The 13,791-nt window shown below is 41.6% G+C and overlaps 1 protein-coding gene across 1 annotated transcript in view; it reads left to right on the forward strand.

Moving 5' to 3' along the window:
- Positions 1 to 634: 634 nt before the first annotated feature.
- sema6bb (sema domain, transmembrane domain (TM), and cytoplasmic domain, (semaphorin) 6Bb) overlaps positions 635 to 13,791 on the forward strand; it is a 454,736-nt gene continuing 441,579 nt past the window's right edge. The window contains exon 1 of the mRNA XM_070860875.1: positions 635 to 686. The gene's annotated coding sequence lies outside the window, so the exon portion shown is untranslated. The remainder of the gene's footprint in view (positions 687 to 13,791) is intronic.

Here is a 13,791-nt window from a genome sequence, read left to right on the forward strand (position 1 = left end):
AGGCGCGGTACCACACCACAACACAGGCTTGGCCTGGAGTCTGCGAGAACTGAAGATGAACTTCCAGGACGCTGCTGCGAGCAACCAGGGAGAAAAATTATTGGGGGAATTTTTTTTAATTGTGTGTTATTTTGCATTTTGCATCCTTGGAAACCTTCTGTTTATTAGTTATAAAAATATTGGAGATGGGAAAAAAGCTGTTTGACTGACGATCAAGAATCATCCAATTGGATAATAAAGAGCCTTTGCACTTTCCAATTGGCTAGGGAAGGTGGTGCACCGTGAGAATGGATGTGTTGGGTGGCCAATGGCAGGAGCGTGGGGGTGGGGCCATGGTAGTAGAAGGTCATGTGATGAAACCTCCAGGAATATATTCAACCAGAGTTGGCAACCCTCCACCAGAGTGCGTTTACCCACTGAGCCATCCCTTGGTGAGCAAGGGCATTGTTTTAGTTGCAGTTGGCTGCTGTTCATTGCCTTGCACACTATTGACTGATTCTGCAGTTTTATCCTTTGCAGCTCTTACCAAACATGTTGGCAGCATAGTAGTTTGAATGGGATAGTGATTATTCACATCACACCTCTGTTTGTTGCAGGTTGAACTCCAGCTGTGCCAGACCTTTTGCTCCTCCGGTCATTCCAGTGGAATGAGCTTCATCAGCCGCCTTCTAATTTCTTGGGACTAGGTAGGACATCTTCAGCATTTCATCCACAGAGAGAACTAACTTGCCGTACTTTTCTCACCGTAAATCATCATCATTGTTGTCTGGTGAATCCTATTTATAGCACTTCCTCCGTCCTTGTCTTTGTAATGTATGCACCTGTGAGTATTCTGAGGTTTATCGAGTTGTTGCATTGTGAGTAGCTTCGCCAATCACGTGATGTTCACAAGACTCAATAAAACCCAAGTCAGTTGGGTCTTGGTCATCCACGATGAGGCATGCAGTTGTGAGCCTAATGGATGAACTGATAATGTGCAGTCTGGTTGTTAAACCTTTGTTAATAAACTAACTAGTTCTTAATAGCAATGTGTTGCTATAAATTCTTAAGCAAAGAACCCATGAAGCAAATACATTACAGTCCTGCAGGGCTCTGCTATACTGGACAGACCTTATCAATCAAGTTATCGGGGAGCCCAAGCTTGCGCTATGTCGGATTAATGCACAAGCTCATTAATTCATTTGTGTAAGGTTAACTCCTGCACTAAAATATCAGAGAAATTTCAGAAATTTTTGTGCGCTAATATTACTTAGCTTGATTTTGGATTGTTAATTTTTAAACTTAAAAATACATTTATACGTAATTCCAATCCAGGCACAAGCCTTTGCTGCAAATGAGTCAGTATATCAAACTAGAGTTATTTTTGTCTGAGAAACCTAGCTCTACACTGCAGTACAGCACCAGCAACGTAAAGAGAAGAGAAATGATGTAAATCAAGTGGCAGTGGTTAGATGCTAGCAAGTCTGAGTTTCTGAATTCCAGATATTATTGCCTCTAACTGGTCTGTATATTACTTCATTACAATCCTGTGAGGCACTTTATCTTCTTTTATTTTTGCTGGATTTCTGAGTTAAAGAAAGATCAATAAAATTCAAATCCCCATGACTAATTCTTCTGGTAGGTTTCATACACTGCAAGAACAGAAGAAAAGCCGAGGACAAGAAAAGGTCACTCACTTCGTTGAAGCTCTCCTCGCCTAGCGACCAACATCTCAGCATTTTAATGTATCTAATATTTTTGGCCCTATTACGCTGCCTGGCAGATTATTTCAAACATTTATCACCTTTTAAGTGAAAAATGTCTTGCTAATATCTATTTTAAATTGACTTTATAATAATTTATTTCCTCTCTTCGACTTGCCTACTCTACTTTAAGTAATATTCTGGACCACCCCACCGTCTCTGATTTGTCACACTTCTTGTCTGACATCCAGTACTGGATGAACAGAAATTTCTTCCATTTAAATATTGGAAAGACCAAAGCCATTGGCTTTAGTCCCTGCTACAAACTCCGTTTCCTAGCCACCGACTCCATTCCTCTCCCTGGCCACTATCTGAGGCTGAATCAGACTCTTCGCAAACTTTGATGTCGTATTTCACCCCGAGAAGAGCTTCCGATCACATATCCATCACCAAGACCACCTACTTTCAACTCCGTAACATCACCCATCTCTGTCCCTGCCGCAGCTTATCTACTGCTGAAACCTTCATACGTGCCTTTGTTACCTCTAGACTTGCCTATTCCAAAACTCTCCTGGCCAGTTTCCCATCTTCCACCCTCCATAAAATTGAGCTCATCCAAAACCTTGCTGTCTGTATCCTAACTCACATCAAGTCTTGTTTGCCCATCATTTTTGTGCTCGCTGGCCTACATTGGCTCCTGATCCGACAACATCTCAATTTAAAAATTCTCATCCTTGTTTTCAAATTCCTCCATCGCCTCGCCCATTCCTATCTGTAAACTTCTCCAGCCCTACAACACTCCGAGATCTCTGCATTCTTCCAGTTCTGGCCTGTTGCACATCTCTGATTTTAATCGCTCAACCATTAGCAGCCGTGCCTTCAGCTCTACCTCTCTCTCCTTTAAGACGATTCTTTAATCCTACCTCTTTGACCAAGCTTTTTGGTCATCTGCCCTAATATCTCCTTATGTGTCAAGTTTTGTTTGATAATGCTCTTGTGAAACAACATAATAGAGGAAAGGGCAGTACCAAATTTTAATATATTTAGGGCTAATTTTCTGAATGTCTGTTCCTGGTGAGATGCCTGCCCCTGGTTTCCTGATATGCTCCTCTTGCTAGAAGTACACATTCAGAAAACTGGATTTGTTGCCTTCATTTAAAAAAAAAAGCCTTTGGTGATTCGTTTTCCATTTGGAGATTGACGTCGGTGATGGAGATTATCTCAAAACATATCCTTGTGTCAGTTGATCACAGTGCCATTGTGACAGAAGTGACATGCAACTCATCTGCCTCCCCAGATAGTCGGATGCTTTTTCGTGAAGACTGGGCTCCTTTAAAACACATGAAAAGAAAATGTTTTCCCTTAATCTTTTTCGCACTCATCAATATGAGAAATGTCAGTAGTTTTATTTTTACTGCTGCAACATCAAAGTACATTATTATTTTTCAAAAACCAGGCAGACCAGGGAAAATGACATTTCTCTTGGCCTGTCTGCAATCTAATGTTTAAATCTAGCATATTATTCCATTTTGGAGGGATAATGAGAACCACATTGGGAAGAAAGTGGAATTTAAAAAAAGAATTTGTTTTAATGTAACATTAACACAAAGGAACAAGAAATACTATTAAGCTCAACATACCTGCCCTTTTTGACACATGAACCCTACCAACCCCCCTTCTTCTTGTATCTCACAATCACTTTGCTCTTCGGAAATTCATCTATCTGTCTGTTGAATGCATTGATGTTGCCCGTTTCAATGGCCTGTCCTTCGTACCATGCCTCTATTTGTGTATAAAGTTTGTCCTCACTTCCATTATTGCACCTAACTTCCAAACTTCTCACTCAACTTCCCGGAGATTTGAACTTTTCACCATAATAAAGAATTTATCGGAATCAATGTCGTCATATCCCTTCATATCTTGAAAATTTCCATTTATAATATATCTTGAATTTTTCATTGTTAATTTAATGACACTTCAGTTCTCTCTGTTAATCTCTGGAATTCCTTCCAATCAGTGTTGCCTGAGGGAAGATGTTGTCAAGGGAGTCATACCTCGATCGTTGCAGGTATAGAAATTAATGTGACCTTTTAGAAGTGTAGGCTTGGGTCCAAATATTTCTCTCAGTTCAATTGGAAACTGTGGTAAGCTAACGAGTCAGTGGGCATAACTTACCTTTTTTTAAAATGCTTTCCTTTGTGTAAATTTTGTGCTTATTACGGTGAGAGATGATAATGCTGGGGAATGGAATACTTTCCGTTACAGTCATTTAGTGTCAGCCAGGTGATTTGTAGCACAGTTAGATGCAGAGTGAAGCTCCTTCTACTCTGCCCCAATAATGTGCTTCAGCTTAAACCTCAGAAAAGGACTAACTACTGTAGCAGAAGAGCATGTTCCATTTCCTACACCAGCCTTCTGTGACCTCTCTGAGTGGGATTACCACTATAGTGCCAGTTTTGTGCTATGGCTGCATACCCACTAGGAACTGAGTTGAGATGGTAGTAGTGCATCCCTCGTACTCGAGCATAACCATGACAACAACAAATACGTTTATGGCAGATAGATGTGTTGATGACAATGCAGGCCAATACATGACAGGCACTGTCTACCACAAGCTTCATATAACCATGTTCATAGCGTGTGCTCCTGTTGACCCTCTGATGTTGCCAATCCTTCCATCTCTTGCCTCTTGCCTGCACACTCTTTCAGCGTTGCAACACAAAGCCCTTCACTCACTTCAGCCCGCCATTTCTGTCAGTAGCCAGGATTTCCCACGAGTCAACGACCAAGTGAATCTGCTTCAGGTGAATCTTCAGTGGGTCTTTGTAGCTTCTTTTGTTGTAACCCTGCTTCCTTCTGCCATCCGTCAGTTCTCTATAAAGACTATCCAAACTCCTTTCACATTGGACCCTTCGACCTACGTGACAGAAGCAGAAGTCTTCTTTTGATTTGAACCAGGTCCCAGAGATGAAAGGACAGTGTCTAACCTGTTGCACCGTATAGGCCAGCTTTGAACAATAACAACAACTTGTATTTATACAGCAGCTTTAACGTAGTAAAACGTCCCTACGCTCTTCACAAGAGCGTTACCAAACAAAATTTGACACGGAGCCACATGAGATATTGGAGCAGATTATGAGGGTGGCTTTTAAGGAGCATCTTAAAGGAGGGCAGAGAGTTTAGGGAGAGAATTCCAGAGATTAGCGCCTCGGCAGCTGAAGGCATGACCAGCAATGGTGGAGTGATTAAAATCGAGGATGCACAAGAGGCCAGAATTGGAGGAGCGCAGAGACTCGGAGGGTTATAGGGCTGAAGAAGACTACAGAGATAGAGAGGGTCGAGGCCATGGAAGGATTTGCAAACAAGGAAGAGAATTTTAAAATTGAGGTGTTGCTTAACTGAGAGCCACGTAGGTCAGCGGGCACAGAGGCGACGAGTGAATGGGATTTGGTGCGAGTTAGGATACCGGCAGCAGAGTTTTGGATGAGCTTAAGTTTAAAGAGGGTGTAAGATGGGAGGCCTGCCAGGAGTGGAATAGAGATAACAAAGGCACGGATGAGGGTTTCATCAGCAGATGAACTGAGGCAGGGACGGAGTCAGGCAATGCTACGGAGGTGGAAGTAGGTGGACTTAGTGATGGCGCGGATATGTGGTTGGAAGCTCATCTCAGGGTGAAATATGACACTATGGTTGCGAAAGGTCTGGTTCAGCCTCAGACAGTTGGAGTTGGTGGCTAGAGAACGGATTTTGTGGCGGGGACCGAAGATAATGGCTTTGGTCTTTCCAATATTTAGTCGAAAAAATTTCTGCTTATCCAATACTGGATGTCGGACAAGCAGTCTGACAATTTAGAGACAGTGGAGGGGCTGAGAGTTGGTGGTGAGTCAGAGCTGAGAATTTTGCAACAAAACAAAGCAGCAACGCCTTACAGCACTATGCGGTGGCACGGAGTGGTAGGACATAGGATTGTGCTTGTGATTCCTGAACTCTACACTCCTATCTCCATCAGGTTCCTTTGAATAGCATGAACAAACAAGCATCCCCTTAATTTTAGATTACAGACAAGTTCAGGGAAACTCCAGCCTGCCCACACAATCGGTTTTGTTTGCTTTCAGCTTATACGTTGTGTTGCTAACAGACAAATAGCCTTAATCTAAAATCTTTTGTTTGCCTCTATCTTCATCCTCCATGTTTTCACTGTCCACTTTGGAGGTGAATGCAAATTTGAAACCAAATGCCATTTGATTGGCTAAAAACTCACCAACAGGTGAATTTTCAGCAATGTTGATTGCAATAAATTTGAGATTGACAAGGTTGATTCATAAATCTGGCCCAGGTCAACATTTGACATTTTACTGCTGCCAACCGCTGTAGAGACAGCTCAGTAATCCTCTCTTCCCCTCCCAGCCCCCGCCAAGAACATATCTGGACAACTAACTTATACTTCAGAATGCTATGGGTTAAGAGCTTGTACTCTTGAGGATGGATTTCGCTGGTATAAAGATTCTAGGGTGGTGTCTGAACATAGGGCTGATTTTTAGTTTAGGGCCAGAACATCATGACTCGGTTCATTTAAATGTAGTTCCCACTCAACTGTGACATTGGTAATTATCATTCAGATAATTGGTCCATTAGAGTGTTTCTGCCGATGCAAAACTCTAATTATTTTCTCAATCACTTCAGCAGAGTGCTTTGTGCAAAGCCACCATTCCTGTTAGTTCAACTGATTTTAGCTCATTTGGAGCAGCTCCATTCAGGTGCATTAACATCGGCTGCCAGGCTCACATGTGAAGTGTGGTCACTTTGGACAAGGTACCAGTGGGCTGCCAGTGCCTATGGAACCATAGGCCAGCATAAGCCATATGCTTCCAGTGAGGAGAGGAGGAGAGGAAGAGAGGAAAGTAGCCCTGATATAAAAAGTTACAATGAGAACTGAAATATTAACCGTGAAGGTTTAAGTATGCCCCACGCACATAATAGGAACTTTCAAGGCTGGAATTTATGCAGTGCACAATATTACTACACAAATGCCCAATGTGGTTGTATCAAATTCCTCTCTCTTATATTTGAACGGGAGGCATTAACCCATTTGTTCCCCAGGTGTTAGATCAGTTTGCTAACATTTTTTAAAGGGGTAACTGCACCACCTGGTGCAGTATGAGGGATAGGAGCCAGGAGATACCAGCTTCAAACCCGAGTTCACATGGGGAAATTTGGGATTAAATTTCACGCCACATCCCTGAAGAGTTGGACTGAAAGAATGAACTAGCATTCATATAACACCTCATTGTCTCTCCCAGAAACATTCCAAAGTGCCCCACATACAATGAATTACCATACAATTCATTTTTTACATAGGCAGTGCAAGGAGCTGGATTTTTATTTAGCTTCCTTGCACTCAAAATGATGTATTTGTCTGAGAAATGATACCAAATATTAGCGACCTACTTACATATGTAAAAAGAACAGCATAAAAAAAACTTGCAGGAATATGACTTGTTGTTTTTCCACAAAGACAAGAGAATAAATCATTTTCAAATCCAAAGGGGTCACGTCATGAAGACAGGTACCTCAAAAGATTCTTAATTGCCACAATTTTTGACCACGTTGTGAGGCATATGCGGCAATTATGCAGATTAATATTGAAATTGTTGGATTCATTTTTATATTTTACAGATGAGAGTGAAACCCTTTCTGGTCAGTTCTGTTGTATGTTTTTGACAGTGATTTACTTCACATTGATCATTATAAGGCAGTTCAGAACTTTTCACTCAGTTTGATTCTCTCCACTCTTGAAGCCATTGAATATTGCTGGGACGCAGAATTCTGCAGGTAACACAGTCCTCCCATAACCTCACTCAATTGGCCATTCTTCAGGTGGAAGCTATTTGACCATGCAAGGCGTCACAGCCGAGCCGAATATTCTTTCACCCAACATGAACAAATGTGCATATTCCATCAGGGGTTACTGGATTGTGGTCAGAAACAGCAACCGTGGCTATATTTCCCTTCCATAATACAAGGGCACCCCATAGCTTAAGGGCTGACCCAATTGGCAATCCTGTCTGAGGACAACTAACTTCAAACAAATCAAGACATGTGACATTCCTGGCCTGCGTGGCTCAATAAAACACGTGAAATGTGCATTTGCCAAATGAGCCATTGGGGAAGCAACCTGTTGGATTTGTAAAGAGGAGAGCAGATGGTGACAGCAGCTCTTTAAAAACTGATTTTGTTTAACTCTCGTCTTTTTATCCTTCCACCAATTTTCACTTGTTTAAACCAATTGTCTAATAACCCAAATCATCAACAGATCTCATTGCAACTCAACGACTTTTTTTTTCACTGGGTCTTTAGAACGTACAAAAGCCCGGTACCATGAATCAACCTATTATACACTTCTTTGGGCTTTTCTGACAACACACAATTGAATTGAAGGATCTGGTTACTGGGAATGCTTGCCAATCAGAAAGAAAATGCTACTAAACATAACCAAAGCCACTAAAGAGAAATAAGTAGGAGAGCAACCTACCTGCCGGACTGCTGCTACTGCAAGGCTTAGCAACTTTATCCAGCGAACAATTTTTATCCTGGTGAAATGTGCAATTTTCAACATAAACTCCCCTCATGTACATTGATATAAAATGCAGAGGAAATCATTACATGCCAAGATGCGTTCAGAATTAAGTTGTTCTGCTTTCTTTACAAAAGAATTTCTGGGGTTTTTTTCTTTCAATTTTCTCCCCTCCTCTCCTGAAGGCGCTGACAGATGCTGAGATACAGTTTCAGGAGCACCAGCTGCCTTCTGTTAAAAGAGAAAGATTTTGCAGTCTCGGCACTGCAGATACAGTCAAGTTTCATTGTGCAGTTACTGCTCTTATTTGGATAAATGCAGCAGCCATTTTCCAGACAGTAAGATCTCTCAAACAGCAGCCAGATAGATTCATATCTTGGTTACGGCACAGAAGGAGGCCATTCGGCCCATCGAGCCCATGCCGGGATGCGCAGTTAAGGGAGAAGCATTTGCTGGTTTAACCCCTTGCTCATCTTCAAATAGTGTCATGGGATTGTCAATGTCTACCTGACCCACCATCCAGGGCCTTGATTTACATTTGGCACTGCAATATTAGCCTAAATGGCGTGACTAAATCCTAGAGTGAGCCTTCCTGACTCACAGTGCAACCAACTAAGCCAAGCTGATTTTGATTGCCCAAAAAAGAATGTGTGAGAGCCTAGCGAGTGAGTATAATCGACCATGGGTGACATCATAGCCGACATCCAAACACACTTATTCTACGGCAGGAGTCACTGCATTACGGTGAAGAGTGGGAATCAGTCTCTGAATGTGCCAATAACAGCACTCTTTAATCCTCTTTTCCTCAGTTCCCCTTTCTAGTTTTTTCAACTACTCACTCACAGTTCTTCTGCAACCATGAGGACAAGGCAACCTCATGCAATGTGTTGGCCTGTACCAGCTGACTCAGCCCTTCTGAGCAGACCACCTATGTGGCATTCCACATCCTAGCCTGTGCAGACATGAAACAAGCTGCACGTGTAAGTAACTTGTGATTTTCAAGCAATTGTGCATGCGCACAGTTTGCATACTAGTGCTGTGCAATCCGCAAAGAAGCGGAACTGAAGCAGGCTTAAAAGCCCAGTACTTTGCCCCATTCTGTCATGTCATATGGCATAAATCTGGGGCAGCACGTAATGTTGGCTTTTGCTTTCCATTTCAAATACGTCTACCTGGCTTTGTGAGGATTCATTCATTTCTACTCGTGCTTTTAAACGGGAAGGAATGTGTAAGTGACATACTTTCTGTTCATAATAATCTCTAGTTTCTGTCTGAAAATAATATGGTGTGATCATGCATATAGAATCATAGAATGATACAGCACTAAAGGAGGACATTTGGCCCATCATACCCATGACTTTGAAAGTTATCCAATTAGTCCACTCCCCTGCTCTTTCCGCATAGCTCAGCAAATTTTACTTGTCAAGTATTTATGCAATTCCCTTTGAAAAGTTATTATTGAATCCGCTTCCACCACTATGATATATTCACAGAGCACAAGCACACACAGCTTCCTACATGGCAGGCAGCTCTCTCTCGGAACCTCTGGAATCTGCCTGGTTCTGTTTATCATTAACTCTGCAGTTGCAGTACACAATACATCCACATCCACAGTGTGGAGCTACAACATTACAAGCTTACAGTCATTACATTTCTCCCTCCTTAATGAAGAAGTTATTATAATAAACATCATACATAACTTTCATGTTTATACATAACACAGGATATAAACTTTTTTTTCCATATTTACGAATTTAACTTTACCACTTGTTTTCTGTTTCGAAGAGGATACCTTCACTCTTGAACAGAACCTTCCAAACATGGTGTCGATTTTACACTCATTCGAGGCTCATCCTGAGGAACATTTTCCTCCACGGAATTTCCTTGATTTTTATTTGAACTCACTCTAACTTCAGGCTCTTTGTTTACCTGACTCGGACTCAGACTTTCATTCTAATTCTCTCCTGGATTGGTTTCCAGTACATTAGGATTCAGGATTTGCTACTGGTATATTAAAACTATCTGATGAGTCAGAAATAATTGAATCATTCCCACCTTCAACTCCTTCCATGTCTGTAGGTAAAATATGATCAATATGAACAAACCTAACCTGTCCATTATCAAACATCTTTACCAAATATGTGTGAGGACCACATATCTTCACCACTCTTCCTGGTAACCACTTTACCTATTTATGGTGATGGTTCTTCACTCTCACCTTCTGGTTTAATTTCACACTTCTCTCTTTTACTCTACCTCTATCATGATTCTCTTTCTGTCTTAATTGTGTCTCTTCTACGGACTGTGCCAAATTTGGTTTTAACAACGAGAATCTGGTTCGTGGCTGTCGTTTGAGAAACAATTCTGCTGGAATTCTACCAGTAGTTGTATGAGGAGTATTTTGATATGTAATCAAAAAATTAGCCAATTTGTGATCCAATGACAACTGTCGTTTCCTTGGATTTGGAACTAACATTTGTTTTATGAGGGCACGTTTTACAATTTGTACAGTGCGCTCTGCTGCACCATTCAAAGCAGGATGGTATGGTGGAACTTTGGTATGTTTCACACCATTTTTGCTCGTGAATTGTGCAAATTCTTCTGAACAAAATTGTGGTCCATTATCCAAAACAATTTCTTCAGGGAGGCCAAATGAAGAAAATCATTTTTGTGAAATGTCCAATGTTTTACTTGTTATTTTCCACATTAGAAATACCTCAACCCACTTCGAATGGCTATCAATCACAATGAACAATTGTTGTCCTTCTAAATCAGCAAAATCAATATGTAGCCTTTGCCACACCCTGGGAAGCCATTTCCATGGCTGTAATGGTATTAGTGGTGGTTGCTTGCTTACAGATTGACATGTCGTACACTGACTCACGATGTACTCTATATCTTTATCAAGACCTGGCCACCATAAATAACTGCGTGCAAAACTCTTGGTCAAGCACATTCCCAGGTGCTGGTCATGGAGTTCTCCTAATAATTTGGACCAGAATTTATTTGATATAACCACTCTTGCACCCCACATGATACAATCTTTATCGATTGATAATTCATTCCTACGAATGAAGAATGGATGTGTATCTTTGTCTGTTACCTGGTTTGGCCATCCATTTGTAATAGACTCATACACCTTTGACATCACTGGGTCACGTTTGGTTGCTCTACCAATCTCTTCAGCTGTGACTGGCAGTTCATCAATGTATGAAAAATAAAACACTTCTTCCCTATCGGGTGTAACTTGTGATGGGGAAGGCAATCTAGACATTGCATCAGCATTACTGTGATTAGCTGATCGTCTGTATTCAATATCATATGTATATGCTGACAAAATCAAAGCCCATCTCTGCATTCGGGCTGCAGCTAATGTTGGAACTGGGGACTTTGGATGGAGGATTGCTGTTAGGGGCTTATGGTCCATAACGATGGTAAGCGTACAAGTAGTTGTGAAACTTCTTGACCCCAAAAATGAATGCCAAAGCTTCCCTTTCAATTTGCGCATAATTACTCTCACTGGCACTGAGAGTGCGTCAAGCAAAAGCAATTGGTCTCTCCTCCCCACTACGTGATACATGAGAGATCACTGCCCCAACTCCATACAGAGAGGCATCACATGCTAGCTTAATCTCCTTAGATATGTCATAGTGAACTAACATGGTGGTCTCTACCAATTTGCTTTTACACTCCTTGAATGCTGTATCGCATTCTTTTGACCACTTCCAATGGACCTGTTTTTTCAAAAGTTCATTCGGTGGATGTAATACTATAGCCAAATTTGGTAGGAACTTCCCAGAATAGTTCAAAAGACCCAAGAATGAACGAAGCTCAGTGACATTCCTGGGAGTGGGTGCATTTCTAATTGCATCCAATTTTTCCATGGTTGGATGTAAACCATCTTTGTCTACACTGTACCCTAAGTACTCCACTGAGTTTTTAAATAACTCACACTTATGAGCAGACAATCAAACTCTGTGCTTCTCTAGCTGTTTGAGGACTTCATTCAATATGTTGTTTTGAATTTGCCTATTTGGTGCTGAAATTAGTATGTCATCCAAATAACATACGACCCCTTCAATACCTTGCAAAATCTGGTTCATCACCCCTTGGAATAAAGCAGGGGCGGAAGACATTCCAAATGGTAGCCTATTAAATTGATATAGGCCTGGATGAGTATTTATAGTCAAACATGACTTGGACTCCTCATCTAGTTCAAGCTGTAAGTAGGCATTCGTAAGATCCAGTTTTGAGAAGATCTGACCATCTGCCTGTGTTGTGAACAAATCTTCTATATTCGGCAGTGTATTGGGGATATTACCCTCTAGAACCTGGTTTACGGTTACCTTATAATCACCACGCAATCTTACCTTACCATCAGACTTAGGTACAACAACAATGGGTGTAGCCCAATTACATCGATCTCTTACAAATAATGTTCTCAGTCTCTAGTCTTTGGAGTTCTTGCTCAACTTTCTCCTTGAGTGCATATGGTACGGAACGTAGCTTGTAGTAAACCGATCTAGTGTCCTTCTGTACCCTGACACTCGCCTTGAAGCCTTGGATCGGACTGCTCGTTTCACAGAACACCTTCGGATACTTCTTGATAACATCATCCATTGATGAAAATCTCGTTTCCACACAGAAAATCTTACTCCAATCCAGCTTCAGTGGGCTCAACCAATTTCTCCCTAGTAAGGCAGACTTGTCTCCTTTCACTACTATTAGAGGCAAGTTCTGAAATTGATCTTTATATTTCACCGGTACGGCGATACGACCTACCACAGGAATTTTCTCTCCTGAGTAGCTTTGCAGCTCTATCTTGGATTTCTCCAGTTAGAAATCTCGCAATTTGTCGAGGTACAGTGACTCCGGTACTACACTCACGGATGCACCCGTGTCAATTTCCATTGGTATCTTGAATCCCGCAACATCTATGTGGATTTTGATGGTTTCCAAATCGCTGTCTGTTTACCTCGTACTCCTGAAGACGTGTAACTCTAACATCTCCTCGTCCTGTTGTTGTTCTTCCATGCTGTGTAGTCTCTTGGGATTTCTACTCATAGCTTTGAACGCTGGACTCATAGCTTTGGAAGCTGGTTTACCTTTCAGTCAGCATGCCTTCGCAAGATGCCCAGTCTTTCCGCAGAAGAAACACTCTGTCTTCACGTATGGACAACTTTGAGCAATGTGTTGTCCCAGGCACCTATAGCATGACTTCGACGCTTCGTTAGAATTTCCAGCTTCTGAGACTTTGGGCCCCCATCGTCTTTTATTTTGACCCTGCAGGTGATTTACCTTGGTTGACTTACGACCGTAATTATTATTTAATTCTCGGGAATATTGTTCGGACATGCCCATCAACCTCGCTGTCTGACAAGCAATCTCAAAAGTCACGTCATCCGTCGTCAATAACTTCCTTCTGATCGCATCATTTTTCACCCACAAACAAAACGATTCCGTAATGCTCGGTTTTGACAGTTTCCAAAATTACAGTGCATCGATAGCTTTTTTAATGCTATGATGTAATCACTG

The sequence above is a fragment of the Pristiophorus japonicus genome, chromosome 18, assembly GCF_044704955.1.
Source record: "Pristiophorus japonicus isolate sPriJap1 chromosome 18, sPriJap1.hap1, whole genome shotgun sequence".
In the NCBI taxonomy this organism is placed as follows: Eukaryota; Metazoa; Chordata; class Chondrichthyes; family Pristiophoridae; genus Pristiophorus; species Pristiophorus japonicus.